General features: G+C 43.5%; 1 protein-coding gene across 6 annotated transcripts in view; it reads left to right on the plus strand.

The window, feature by feature from the left end:
* Positions 1-15,621, plus strand: part of THRB (thyroid hormone receptor beta) — a 188,098-nt gene that overhangs the window by 25,210 nt on the left and 147,267 nt on the right. For 2 of the 6 annotated variants that reach the window (XR_014162000.1, XM_081883408.1), the window contains exon 1: positions 1,226-1,533. The exons of 1 other annotated variant lie outside the window; for it this stretch is intronic. The gene's annotated coding sequence lies outside the window, so the exon portion shown is untranslated. Of the gene's footprint in view, positions 1-1,221; positions 1,534-11,599; positions 11,754-15,621 lie in introns of those variants that run through there. 3 more of the 6 variants (XM_081883412.1, XM_081883411.1, XM_081883410.1) reach the window with 3 other exon arrangements.

A 15,621-nucleotide genomic window follows, 5' to 3' on the forward strand; every position in this document is an offset into this window, starting at 1 on the left:
CTCCCATCAGCTGTGCTTGATAGGGACTGATGGGAGTTGGAGCAGCTGGAGGGCACCAGAATGGTGAAGGGTGTTGTCAACTATCACAGAATATTTAGGAAATCAGGACCAGAGCAATTTAGCTGTGATTTCAGCTGGTAGTTTGTTTGTTTGTTTATTTAAAAATCTGCAACACCAAGGAAAAGCTCAGAATCACTTTTAAACTGGAAAGTATTTTTAAAACTCAGTTCTAAACCTGAACTGCTTTTTAACCATTGAAAGAAATAATTGCTAAATTACTGCAGTTTTCCAGTGCGTTTAAAATGTTCCTTGATTTATAAAATCAGTTAAAAATAAAAAATCTCTCTGACAAAGCCGAAGAACGTAAAATTAGCATATATGGGTGTCTGTGCAGATTGTGCTCCCTTCATCTTTATAAAAACTGGTTTCCTGCGAAATTTCTGGGAGCCGCTTATGTCATAGGTGCGATCTACTTTGCCGGCAGATTATTTTTTGTCGTTTGCTAAAAATCCCATAATAAGAAATAGATAAGGACCTGCATCTAAGCTCTTGCCCCACCCTGCCCCACCCTTCCCAAATTTCCCGGGGCGTGCGTGGGAGATTCGTCTTATTGCATTCAATAATTTTTTTTAAAGCGCAATACAGTATAAACCTTCCCTCTGGAGAGCGGCCCAGGTTCCCTTGGGAGAGTTGCGGAAGTGCTGCGCCAGCAGCGCCACATGGGAAGCCTCGCCTTGGTCCAGTCTGGCACTGGGTGGTGGTGGTGGGGAGATCTCAAGCCCAGGATCCCTCCAGGATTCCTGGGCCGGCTTCCTTCCTTGGGAAAGCCATCTCCCCCCGCCTTCCTTTGCCAGCCAGGGGGGCAGATACGAAGCACACAGCCCCAGAGGAGTGAGGGCAGCCGGACCCTCGCCGGTGCTCCGGGCGCAGCAATTAAAGCCGCCCGTTTCCTATTGGATAAGCCACCGGGGGTAGGTCTAGATGACCCCCGGGGGTGCCGATTCTCCCCGCTCCTAAAGGTGGGCAGCTCTGGCTTAGCCCAAGAGGCCGGTTTCCCCGCGGGCTGGCCTGCTGCGCGTCCCCAGGGGCAGATCCACGCGTGACGCGCGCTTGGCTGGCTGCGCCCTGCGCGCCTGGCTGGCTGCGCCCGTTTCCCCCCGTTGCGCGCGGGCGTCGCCTGCCTCCCCACCCCCGGCGAGGCGATCGCGGGGCGGGCGGACGGGAGCTGAGTCCTCCTCCTCCTCGCCGCCGCCGCCGCCGCGCCTCCGGCTCCCGGTGGGGCGCGTGGAGAGAGGGGGAAACCAGGTCACCAGCGCCGAGACAGACAAACCGGCTGGGGAAGGCAGTGGGGCTGGGGCGGACTCAGGTGGGGAGAAGAAGAAGGCGAAGGAGAAGGAGAAGGAGCCCAGGGCCGAGGAGGCGGCAGGACTTCCCCCATCGGCGGCGTCAGCAGCAGCGCGCCCTGGACGGGCAGGAGCCCCAGCCGGGGCAGGACGCGCAGGCGAGAGGAGACCCGCGGCGGATTTGCTCGCGGTGAGTGAGTGCCGGGGCTTCCCCCCCTTTTTCTTTTAGCAAGGCAATCCGGAGTTGTTGTTTGAGGAGGAGTGGGGGGGGGGATCCACGCGACGGATCCCCTCCTGACCCGGACTTCTGGGGCAGGAGTTCACAGCTGGACTTGGCCGCGCTGCCAGATGTTGGGTATTTTTAGCACCCGCTTGGCTTCGATCGTCTGAAGCGCATCGCTCTCTCCCGGGTGGGTTGTGCTGTTGTCTTTTTTCCCCCCTTTCCCCGAAGGTTTTCCGCGGTCGCGCTTCCCACGCAACGCCTTGCGATTGTTTACCGAGGAAGGGGAGCCTCGATCTCTCTGCATTTTAGTTTTTATCATTGGAAAGATTGGGGGGGGGGCTAGCTGCAGAATGTGTGTGTACACACATATATATATATATATATGTATATGTGTCTGCGTTTAAATCCGACCTCCCCCCCCCCCCCGTTCAAGCAGCCGAACGGGGTTTTCCAGACTGGCGTTCGTTGGATGGAGCAGAATATTTCATCACAGGGCTTTTGGATTATTTATTTTTTGCAATTAAAAATACATTTCCCTCCCTCCTCCTCGTTTTATTATTATTATTAAGGGCTTGATGGCTCCGCGCGGCGTATGCTCAGTTGTTGACAAAAATCTGTGTTTTTTAAAAGAAAGGTCTCTGGCATAGTTGGTGCGGGCGCGATGCACGGAGCGGGTGGAAGTTTCCATGATGAGTAAGTTGTGTGAGCGCGGATCCTGGCGGGAGAGGCGCGCGGAGACGCGGGCTGGAGTGCGGGGACCCCGGCTGCGCTGCCGCCTGCCTGCCTGCCTGCCTGCCGGGCGGCTTCGGGGTGGTGGGTGCGGGAGAGACGCCTCCCTGCGGAAGGTGGGTGGCTCCCTTTCCCCTTTTGCGTGCTTGTCAGTTGCAGCGCTTCAGAATTGCCTCCTTTGGAAAAGGCATCCCTTTGCAAGATTTATTTCTGCAGCAGTGCCAAATAAACAAGGAGAAACGCTGTACTTTAAAAAAAAAAAGTTTGCGCTAATTAAAGTTTTAAAAAAAGAGTAGGGGGAAACCCAAATCTATTATTAGTAATATTTATTTATTTTTATTTATTATATTTCTTTAGCACCCTTCATCCATAGATCTGATAGCAGTTCGCAGCATAAAAATACAAGACAAAAACAGAAAAAACCCTTCAGTTTAAAAAGTGCGTCTTAGGGAAAAGCAGACTCAGAAATGTTCACAGTTTATTTATTATTAGTTATGAATGTTTATATCTCACTTTTCGACAAGGAACCCCCCCCGGGGGGGGGCAGCTTATGAATATCAATAAAATAATCCGTTACATTTATTCCCCCCCACTTCCTTCAACCCAGGATAGCCAACATAGTAATAAAGAACCAGTATGGCACTGTAGTTTGAAGACCTGGGGTGGGAGGTAGGCAACTGCTTCAGTCATGAAGCTCATTGGGTGAGGTTGGCGCCGCCATTTTCTCTCAGTCTAAACTACCTCGGAGGGTTGTTGTTAGGACATAAGAGGGGAGGGGGAACACTGCACATTGCCTTGTGCTCTTATGAGGAAAGATGGGATATAAACGGAAGAAATAAATATTCCAGTCTCAAGAGAAAACATTAAAAAGAGGATTCTTTTGAACCTTGAGATCTCCTTCCTTCCCTCTGTGGGTTCAAATTCTAAGTTTTATTCCTGCATCTTTTACTGTAATCTATCTATTATATAATCATAGTATCCAAAATCCATGTTACTTTACAAGTGTCGTATTCCTGCCAATGATTTCAGCTGTTTACAGTGGTCTCTCAAATATGTTAGAAAGTTGTTCCAGTCCTTTAAGAATACTTGGTCTTCCTGATTTCTGATCTTTCCCGTCAGTCTTGCCATTTCTGCATATTCCATCACCTTGTTCTGCCACTCTTCTCCGGTCTGTACTTTTTCTTCTTTCCACCTCTGGGCAAGAAGCATCCTTGCTGCTGTCGTTGCCTACATAAACAGTTGTTTATTTTCTTCTGGTAGTTCCACACCTATAATGCCTAACCGAAAAGCCTCTGGTTTTTTAACAAAAGCTATCTTAAACATTTTTTCCAGCTCATTATATATCATTTCCCAGAAAGCTTTTACACATGAACACCACAGAGCCTCGCACATCCTTAGCTCCTTGGCAGGTCAGCGAGGGCTGGCAGTGTGTGTTAAATTTGGGCCTCACAACCTCACGCCATGCAACAAGGCAGTGGGCTGGCCACAGGTTCTGTGTCGAAGTACTATTGCGGCTTGCTTGGTATGGAAGGTTGGACCACCCTGGGTTAGATGGAGAGATAGCTGCTGGCCAAAATTAATTCAGTTTGGGAGTAGCCTGCCCAAGGATGGGTAACCTATGGTCCCACCAGAGACTGAGGAACCTCAACTTCCATCAGCCCCAACAGAATGCTCAGGGAAGATGGGACCTGTAGTGTGGCAGTGTTTGGAGGGCCACAGTTTCCCCATACTTGTTCTGACTCTTGATTACAAATAGCACAGAAGCTGTAGCAATACCAAGTTCATGACAGTCGCCATCCGATGCTTTTCTTGTTGGTGGCTGCAGAAGTTGGGCCATCTGCGATGAATCATTCTCCTGATAAGATCTGTCTAGCTGCTGCTTGCTTTCTAAGAAGCAAGGGCCTCTTCTCAAAAGGCACTCCTTCTCAGATACTTTGAGTCCCACCTTTCTCAGATATGCTGTGCAGCCGGTGAGTAATTCAGGGGTGAGGGAAAGGACTTGAGACAGGCTCAAGGACACTTTCTTCCCTGGCCAGTACGTCACTGGTTACTTAAGGCCTGAACCAGCTTGGACCAGGTGTCCTGAAGGGCTTCCTGTTTCTCCTGTGTGGATCCACCTGGCCTTTAAAATTTGCTGCTTCATCCTTCCTGAACATGCCACTGCCTTTGGAGGCATCGTTGGTGGCGGTGTACGAAAATCCTCCCCCCCGCCCCCCATGGCAGTGTTCCAAAAGCATAGAGTAAATTCTTAAGTGGGGCTGATTGGTGCAAGTCGGTGGGTCTTCCTCCACTTTGAACATCCTGGTTGCAGAAGAACATAAGATGAGCCCAGTATTTGTGCTAGCTAGGGCAGAAGGTGGAGAGACACATTGCTTCACTCCTGAACCTTACCTTCCTCCAGGTTTTCACCATTGGTTTCAGTGGGGGGCGGGATTATGCTAGCTCTGATCAGGGAGAATGATGAAACCACGGAACCAGCAGATTGAAGGCTACATCGGTCCCACCTCCAGCAATGGAACACCACGTTCCTGGGTCTGACACCAGCTCTGGTCAACAGGAAGCACAGGTAGCTCTTGAGCTAAGCCTACATAACTTTTTTGTGGAGGTGTTCACTCTGCCGGTGGAACTCTTCTCCACTGGTGAGCAGGCACCTCAGCACAGTCTCCGGTCCCTCTAGCCAGCCAGTCTAGTGGTTAGGAATCTTCTGCCCAATTATCTTCCCCTCTAGTTGTATTCAGCTGGTGTTTGAAGACATTACCCTTTAAGCAAACCTTTGATTCTATCTGTTGTTGCTAAGTTTAATCTAATTTATCTAGTCCTAACTTTGGCTCTCTGCACCATTTTTGATGCTGCTTTTGTTTTCAGTTGTTTTTGCTAATCGTTTTAATGGCAGCTTATTTTTCTGTTTGTTTTTCCCATGTTAACCGCTTTGAACAATTCCTTTCGGAAGGGAAAGGTGGGGTGTAATTTCCACCCCTTTAATGTATAAATGTCATTGGCTTTAGCAGCAAACATTTCCTTCATCTGAATACCTACACTGCAAACTTAGAACGGCTAGGAATTTTGAGAAGAATCTTAGCATGCTCACCAAACCACCATTTTCAGGGTTCCTTGGGGTTAAAGTGGTATAAAACTGATACCTTATTGACTTGAGTCTAATGTGGCATCGAATCTAATGCGCACCTAAGTTTTCAGAACCTTGAAACCAAAAAAAGTACAGTATTTGCTGGTGAATGTAAATGTGCCATTGAATCTAATGCGTGCCTTAATTTTTGCAACTTAATTTGTCCCAAAATGGTGAGCATTAGATTCAAGTAAATACGGTATAATGCTTGCAATGTTGATAAGGCCTATCATTTTGAGCTCGCAATAAGCCCCACTGGTATATCTTTGGATATATTGATGTTACTATACTTATATCAGCTTTATACCACTTTAATTGTTATGATTTTCCCCAGAGTAATGTCACTTGCGGTGGGTGCTGTCAATACTATGCTAAGAAATCTCTAACTCAAAAAACTATAGTTTCTTGCGATGAAACAATGACTTAAATGAGGTGGAGTCCGAAGGGGAGATGTGCCTTTCTGAGTATCTTGCAGTGAAACCGTTGCCCTGCATCTAGTTAATAGAATGTTGGAATCAAAGGGGCATAAGTTTGATTTGTAGACTGAAATCCACATAACAAAAACTACCATAGAGATATCAAAATTTTATAAAGTAGGCGGTCCACGGCTTCGCTTTTGTAAAAACAGGAGGCCCACATACTTACCTAATTGGGAACCAATGATTTAGATGATCAGATCATGATGAGTTAAGCAAATATATGCCAAGATATGTTGGTGGGGCAGCTTTGTTTATCGTTTTAACTGGATATATTTATGCTCAAATTCCAGTGTGGGTTTCCCAATAGCCCACAAAGATAACATTCAACGTTCTCCATCTTTCCTTAGGGATGTGTATGTGGGTGTGTATTAAAATCAAAGATACTGCTAACAGTTCTTTTGGTGGTATATAAATTCTATGGAGGGAAATGTTGTAATTTCATCCGTAGTCATTGGGATGGTTTCACTGATCAAGGCATGGTCTTAAAGTCAGACATGTTGGGTTCAGAACCGATACCAGGAAGAGGAAATGACTGTGATAATATACGGTGTGTTAAACACACTTTTTAAACCGTTTACTTGGACTTAAAGGTGTCTGACTGGCAACATCAGACACTGTGTCTTTTATTTAGCCACAAAGCAAGTATTTAATGGACCACAGCAAAACAAGATTCCTCAGGGTAGGTCTGATCCTGTGGTTAGAAGATTTTGGAGATCAGGCCGTCAACTTCCTGGCAAGAAGCCTCCTCAAATACAGTCTGGGAAAGATGTTGGGAAAAATATAGTTGAGTCTCCATAGTTTGTGCAGCATTTGGAGTCTACTTGGTCAGAGTTACTGAGAGCCAGTTTCAGTCATGGTTTTTGTGGTATGATGGCCTTTCCACTAGTATCTGGCCGGAGATCATCATCTCCAACTTTGTTTTGTCCTTTTAGGCTGCAGTCTATTTATTCCTTAACTGCTCCATTGATTCTTATGGGCATATTCCGGAGTAGCTTGTATTTAGCAGCTGTCATTTGATGTGTATTGATGTGAACTTCATGCATCATGGTTGACATCAAATATTTCTTGCTAGCTCCCCTCCCCATGTGGACATCCTCACCACTTTGCATTCTTCACTGGCTGAATCAAAGGATACTGATGTTGTACTATGTTGATTCCATTGGGGGAAGGAGATGGGATTGCAAACTCTGAACATTTCAGTGGCTTACAGAGAAAAGGAATGAACACACAAGACATTGGCCTCAGCGAGTGGAGATGTAGTAGAGGTAGAAACGATGGCAAAGGACAAGGAACTTTGTGGGTTGCAGATATTTCTTAACACTGGAAGCCCCAGCTTCTTGTTTCTGATATTTTGTAGAGGTGTGATGCAAATGAGCATTTTATCTGAGTTGCACGTACTGGAAGTTTTCTTCATGATTTGTAACGGGATGGCAATAATAGGATGTATAGTGTTTTTATTGACTGAATGGGGAATTGATCCCTGGTCTAAGCAGGCAAAGTTCCTCAGTTTGTAAATGCTACCACACCAGCTCTTACATGATCTTACACAAATAACAATAATATTACTTAGCTGTGTTGCTGCATGGGAAAATCAGGATAAGAGTTGTTTACTGAAAAGTGCCTAATTCTGCCCAGATTGCTGTGTTTTGCATTGTTTAGTTAGTATAACTCCAGGCACACCATCTCAAGGTCTCCTGATCACAGTGACAAATGCTAATCTTTATATATTGAGTTATTTACATATTGGTTTGATTTTATTAATTTTCACAGGTACCCACCCTCCTCAGTGGTGGTTCCATGTTGTTTTCAAATACGTGAGGTAGAAAATTGAGGCAGAGAGACTGTACCTTGGCCAAGGCCACTCATTCAGCCCATCAGGGACAAAGTTGTGCTCATCTGCTCCTATGCTGTGGCCACTGGATTTCACTACCCATTATTTGACCTCGCCAAACAGCTTTAGGCAAGATTCTCTCTTCCCCCACTCTTATTGGTACTGGCAATTTATTTTTAAAGGCCCATCTAACAACATTTGAGATACCAAGCTTAATTTTCTTCTACTCTGTTTTGGGTGACAGAGGCCTTATTTGAAAACAAAATTAGGTAGGCCAACGTTTTTCAGCCTCTGGTTTCACACCATGAAAAAACTAGTGTATGATAGGGTGATGAGGGACCGCTCTTCAGCCTGAGGGCTGCATTCCATCATGGCCCACCTTTTGGGGGGACTTCATGCCCATGGAAGGAGTGGTCTGAGGCAAAAGTGGGCAGAGGAAATTTTCAGCCACGCAAAAGTCGAGAGGTTTCTACACCTGTCTCCATTGAGACAAGCAATAGGCGTTGTCCCAGTTCCAGTAAGGGAAAAATACCCAAGGAGGGTGTTGAAGTAGAGCCTGGGGAGAGGGGCGTAGTTAGATGACAATATAGCAAGGTCTTGAGGGTTGCACTAGGGCAGGCATAGGCAAACTCGGCCCTTCAGTTGTTTTGGGACTATAACTCCCATCATCCCTGACCATTGGTCCTGTTAGCTAGGGATGATGAGAGTCCCAAAACATCTGGAGTGCTGAATTTCTTTATGCCTGCATTTGTGCCTCCCAAGGTTTGAGAGTCCTCACTCTTACTCTAGACTTACTAGGGTGGATTTGACTTAAATCAAATCGATTTCAATCACAATTTCAGTCACTAGTCAGTAAGACTTGATTTAAAACATTTTGTTTTTTTACAGAAAGACTCGTTCTTGCTGGTATCATCTTAATATTTACAACCAGAGGAAGGTTTCATTTTTGGAATAATGAATTTCCAGAGTAGTTTTTACAGTTATAGCAGAAATTACTGATTTGGTTATACTATCAGAAATACATAGACAGATAATTATGAAATTATTGTGAAGTTTAATAAGTTAACTGTTTCTATTTGGACTTTTCTGCTGTACTTTATTGGAAGGAGAAAAACAATCATTTCCTTAGTAACAATTTAAACAATTTATTTAACTAAAACAAAAACATTATAGCATATGCATGTGGTTAAACAATTTTTTAAAACAAATCTTAGACTGAGTTTCAGCACACATTGAAAACTTAAAACAAATCCTTATTTCCTGATGAATAGCCTTTGGACAAAATGTAACTTAAATAGAAAACTATCTTGAGAATGATTTTTTTCCTCCAAAAGCATTTTATTTTAAAAATCCAATTAAAATAAAAAAATCCAATTAAAATAAAAAACCCGGTTTTTTATTTTTTTAAAAAAATCATTGATTTTTATCCATCCTGAGACTTACGCAGTTGTCCCCTGAAGCTGTATATTACAAGGAACTATAGGTAGCTGTATTTTAGGTAAGCTTGTCCAAAATTGCACATCTTCATATTGACAAACCCCTGGTCATTTTTAAAGCGATGGCAGAGTCTCCTAGTACGCAATCTGAAATAGACTGAAGAAGACTGTATGCTCCTGTGAAAAGCAGACAGAGATTTGCTTTCTTAAAATTAGTACTTGGAACACTCTTTTGCAGAGCTTTCCTATTTGGTCTTCCCCAGAGAGCCCTCCTTAAAAGCCAATGTACATGTTCCATTTTCCACTTCTCTTGTGTAGACATTGAAATAAACACCACTGCAGTGCATTCAGGCTCCAGGCCACATAGTAAATCTTGCAGGCTACCATATTTGCCAGTGATGCAAGCTAAAAATAAAAATAAATGTGTTTATTATAAAAAGTCTTGGGTAATCAAACATGTAACAAACTGTATCTCATAACTTTACATAATGAGTTATGCTTCGTGCTGCTCCAAATTTTGTTTTCCGTTTGTCTGCACGTAACCCTTGAGAGAATGTTTAAGTATGCGCACTTAGGCTTGTATAAACTGTTTCCTTCAGACATTGAAAACATATGAAGGTGATTGCCTCTGAAGTCCACTATGATTACTTTTTAAATGCTTATTGCTGAAGGGGGTAAATGTAGATTTCCAAGAACAGATGCACAAAAATTCGCAGATGTATTTTATTTATTTGTTTGTTTATTTGTAACAATTACAGTGTTCATTACCAATTCCCCCTCCCCCTCTCTCATGCATACAGGCACACAAATAAATTCTTACCACGTTCTTACTATTCCCACATTTAGCTCACATGCATACACTAACACCAACATAGTATTCCTATACTATAGGGATGCGGGTGGCGCTGTGGTCTAAACCATCAGACAGGCATCAAGCACATCTGTCTAATAATAATAATAATAATAATAATAATAATAATAATAATAATAATAATAATATATTATTTATACCCCGCCCATCTGGCTGAGTTTCCCCACATAACACATTATTAGTTTCCCAAATAACACATCCTGGGTTATTTGCCTTCTTGCCACCCTCAGTTTCAAGACCAGCGCTCCTTTATTCTGACAGGCTTCGGCCTTACTGGGTGGTTCATGTTTTCTCTGTTGATTCTTATTTTTGTCTGCCGAGCCTGTCTCCATTTTTATCTTATACTGCTTGCTTTGTATTTTATTTTATTATGAACTTGTGGTTTTAATTATTCCAAGCTGCTCTTGGGGAATGTAACTGATAATTAGAGTAATTAAGGCAATACAGTGGTACCTAAGTTTATGAACTTAATCCGTTCCGGAAGTCTGTTCTTAAACCAAAACCATTCTTAAACCGAGGCACGCTTTCCCTAATGAGGCCTCCCGCCACCGGTGCCCTTCCACCGTTCAGATTCCGTTCTTAAACCGAGGTAAAGTTCTCAAACTGGGACACTATTTCTGGTTTTGTGGAGTTAGTAAACTGTTCTTAAACCGGACTGTTCTTAAACCAAGTTACCACTGTAGAGTCAAACCTTGGTTGTCAAACGTAATTGGTTCCGGAAGCATGTTCGGCTTCCAAAATGTTTGACAACTGAGGCGCAGCTTCTGATTGGCTGGAAGAGCTTCCTGCACTCAAGTGGACGCTGCGTCGGGTGTTTGGCTTCCGAAAAGCGTTTGGAAACTGAAACACTTACTTCCAGGTTTTCAGCATTCGGGAGCCGAAATGTTCCAAAACAGAGGCGTTTGGCAACCGAGGTTTGACTGTATGTGAATTCATCTGGAAAAAGATAAAATGCCAAGTACACAGAAGGACTGCAGTGGAACAAGTGAAACTTTACATCACATCAGCAACACCAACAATTATATCCACCCCTCTTCCTGAATAAACCAAGAAACCCCTGGGAGCAAATCGAAGTTACAACCAGGAATGTACCTAAGGGTTGCTTAGGTTGGCCCTTGATATAAATTTGATATTAATGATCTGGGTTGCCGTATTTCAGAAAGTGAAAATCCTGGCTTTTGTGTGGGAAATTCTGGACGCATTAATGACATCATATGTGTTTCTGACATCTTGCTTGAATTTCCAAACCCCTGCTCTTTCGAGAACTTGATAGGTAGAATTTTAAATATTAAATTCCCACCAGGACGATTTTTAACGACGTTAAAAATACCCTCCAGCTTGATACGTGTGATGAGTTTTCCTCCACACCTAGATCAACAGAGCAAGCGTCACTGCTTAATTTGATCGCAGGACAGGCAGATATCGAGCACCAGAAGTTAATTTTCAGAAATTAGTGCTGGTTCAGAGTTCACAGGCATGTGACCTGTGGCAGTAGTTGGTGGCTGGTGCTGAGCTGGAAAAAAATGAGCTTCCTTTTGACTCCCTCAGAAGGAAGAGGGAGTTCATTACCCTTCAGCTGCTGCTGAGAGGCAGGGACCGAATACAGCTGCAGTCCCCACATGTTGCAGGCTGCATCATCAACTTTACAGGGAAGACCAGCCTTCCGCTTACCAGTATCCAGCTGTGCTGACTCATTTTTTCACTCCGACTGATAGAGGTAATGAAAGGTGTGAAAACAAGCTGAGAGAGCGGAGAATATTGTGTGGCTTTGAAACGATTTTTACTGTTGCTGATGCAGTTATATTATTAGACCTCTGCTTTAGAAAGGAGTATCGGCGAAAACGTTTCTCTTCAACCAGGCCTTGGGCTGATTGATGTGCCCTTTTTCGAGTGGGTTGTGGGAGAAGGAATTATAGGTATACGTTTTTGTTCGCATTTTTAATAAATATTTTGTGTTTTTTATAATGTCATTCTGTGTTGTGAACCGCCCTGAGATACACGGATGAATTGAGGTATACAAATTCTAACAACAACAACAACAACAACAACATAAATTTATTATATATCTGGCTAGGTTTCCCCAGCCACTCTGGGCGGCTTCCAACAAAATATTAAAAATACAATACAGTGGTACCTCGGGTTACATATGCTTTAGGTTACATACACTTCAGGTTACAGACTCCGCTAACCCAGAAATATTACCTCAGGTTAAGAACTTTGCTTCAGGATGAGAACAGAAATAGTGCTCTGGCGGCACGGCAGCAGCGGGAGGCCCCATTAGCTAAAGTGGTGCTTCAGGTTAAGAACAGTTTCAGGTTAAGAACGGACCTCCGGAACGAATTAAGTACTTAACCCGAGGTACCACTGTACAACATCAAACATTAAAAACTTCCCTAAACAGGGCTACCTTCAGATATCTTCTAAAAGTCAGATAGTTTATTTCCTTGACATCTGATGGAAGGGCATTCCACAGGGCGGGTGCCACTACCGAGAAGGCCCTCTGTCTGGTTCCCTGTAATGCAAGAACTGATTTAACAACTGATTTAAAAAAACCAAAACATTTTGAATTTATTTTAAAATATTGGTAAGACTGGTTACCTGCTGCAGTAAACATTGTGAGCCTGCATTTTCTTTTTAATGCTCGCACACAGCATTAGAAAGGTTGTTTGAAGTTCTAAATGGGTTATGCTATGGACTTGTGATACCATGTGCTGTGTGGATTGGTGTGGCTTACTAAGAACAGAATATACCATATGAGTGGATAGCACCACTTTACAGTGACTGGAAATATTCAAACTGCTTGTTTGAACACAGTTGAAATAGAGAGAGAGAGAGAGAGAGAGAGAGAGAGAGAGAGAGAGAGAGAGGGTTGTGACTGCAGCCATTAGTCACAATCTAGCAAGGGACTCCCACAAGTGCAGACAGATTTTTCCATGTTATATTTGCGAAATGACTATTTAGGTCATGGGGTCTGGATGTGTGTGTGGTTTGCTGGATTGCAGCCTAGTGTTTCAGACTATATAATTTTCCCCCCTTCTTCCCTGTGGTGGAGAGAGTAACCCCAGAAACTCATGGTGCTGCCTCCTCCATTGAAGTGAATGGGGATTTTCCTCTGTGCCCAGAGCATGCAGGAGGCTCTGGATCTGCTGGTTTTAAAAATGTGGATCTGGAAATTGTCCAGTAGCTTAACTTAATCTTTTAATTTTGGCGAACATTAAGATTCACCTCAATGTTATTACTAGCAACAGTAAGACAAAATTAATAATATTCTTCATTGTGGACAGTAGCAGGAAGTTCTTCCTCTTTCCAGTGTTTCGAATCCGTCTTCTTTCAGATTCCCCTAGGCCGTGTTGAAGAACTAAATGTGAAAGTACTTATGAAAGCACAATAGAAACCAGTGTTAATTACTTCTCTTGCCTGAGCCAAACTTAGTTTAAGTAGAACACTATTATTTCATGTTTAAGAGCTCATTCATTTCTGATAATGTTTTTTTAAAAAATGAGTACTAGAACTGAGGCCCCATTAGCTAAAGTGGTGCATCAGGTTAAGAACAGTTTCAGGTTAAGTACGGACCTCCGGAACGAATTAAGTACTTAACCCGAGGTACCACTGTATATGACTAAGCTCATACCCACCCAACATTTCTCTGATGAAAACAGGGACGTCCTCTTCAATATTATTATTATTATTACCCAGCCCATCTGACTGGGATGCAAAATCTATACTGTGTGACATAGTCGTACCTTGGAATTCAAATGGAATCTGTTCCAGAGGTCTGTTTGACTTCCAAAATGTTCAAAAACCAAAATGTGGCTCCTGATTGGCTGCACGAAGCTCCTGCAGCCAATCGGAAGCCGTGGAAGCTGTGTCGGTCGTTCGGTTTCCATAAATAGTTTGCAAACCGGAACACTCATTTTCGGGTTTGCGATGTTCGGGAGCCAAAACGTTTGGGAACTAAGCTGTTTGACTTCCAAGCTACGACTGTATTTACAATGCAATTAATTTAAACATACAATTTTTAAAATGTAGATAAAGCACAGGTTGTTTTTCAAACAGTTTGTAAATATAGCATCTACTGATCATGCCTTTTGGTGTTTGTAGAACAATCACTAGGCTTTATTTAGGTCTCTTGGTGATAAAAGTCTGCAAGGAGTGAATAATAACAATTACTTAATAGTTGTGCTGATCCGCTTGCATAGTTCTGCTAAGTTTGAGTAAAACAATGTGTCACTTTTACTGCAGAGTAATATTCAGCATCGTTTTCTAACCCAAGAAGATCCACCCTTTTTGTCACGTTCATTAAGCAGAGTTATAATATAGTTATGCATTAAGCATAGTACTTCAGTTTAGTTTGGGCTTGATTGCCGTTTAAAATTCCTCCATGACTGCAGCATGCCACTGTCATGTCTGGAGTTGCAGTGAGTTATGATATATGAGACCAACCATATTTACATACTTGAATTTACAGCGAAGTGTGTGCCAAAGTTAAAAAACAATGGCACAAAATTATGCTTCCCTTGTTTCCATCCTTGAATTCAAACCCACTCCATACAGATTGCCACTCTCTAGGTCTAGAAGAGTCTGGCATCACCCACCCTCGTTTTGTATGCTTTTAATGCAATAGGGATGAAACACTGAAGGTATTTTTTGGAAACAGAAATTAGAGGCAAAAGCAAGGGACAAATGAGCTTCATTGTACTAGCTGCCAGTCGAGGTACATACTTTTGCATCCTGAGAAGCTTATTGTCCTTTAGCTTAGCGTGAAAAATGGTACCTTCCAATGTATGGCGTACTGTTCTTCCCTATCTCCATGTTGAAAATGGTTGCTATTAGGGCCGGGCGATACCTGGTTTTCAGCATCGCAATATATCATCAGCCATAGCTGTCAAGTGTCCCTTATTTGGCGGGATAGTCCCTTATTCCAGCGCCATGTCCCACTGCTGCCCCCTTACAGATGAGGCTTCGTTTGGCTGCTGGCTGGGCTTTCTGCCTTTGGCTCGGAAGGGCTCAGAAGTTGAACATACCTGTGCCTGGAAAATCCCTTATTTTGGCTGCTGATCCCTTATTTTCGAGGCTGCTGGTCCCTTATTGTCAAATCTGTAAGTTGACAGCTATGTCACCAGCTGAACTTTGCGATATACCAATATATCACGCTGTCTGAAATAAGGATGGTACAGGCATTGGCTGGCTTCACGGTTTTTCTAGCATCGTGATTTTTGCCCGCCCCTGCTTTTTTGCTTCGCTGCTCCCCGCACAAGGCAGGGAAGACCAGAGCTGGCAGAGTTAACTGGGTCTGCAAGAATCAAGAGAAGCAGTGGCTGGCTTCATGGTTTTTCCCATGCTGTGATTTTTGTGTAGCATGTGTCTGATTCATTATCTTTTGCCAGGTCAAAAATTATGAAACTGATAATCACAATATTGACTTCAACCTGGCTTTGGGTGATATATTGATTTCTCACCCACCCCTAGTTGCTCTGTGTTTTTCGCTGTATGAATAGTGTTATTTGAGAGCTGTAGTTGCCATAATATTCCATGTTTTCACTGCTGGCAGTGACTTCTGCAAGTCTTGCTTGCCAGATGCTACT

Source organism: Podarcis melisellensis (genome assembly GCF_964234715.1).
Source record: "Podarcis melisellensis genome assembly, chromosome: 12".
NCBI lineage: Eukaryota > Metazoa > Chordata > Lepidosauria > Squamata > Lacertidae > Podarcis > Podarcis melisellensis.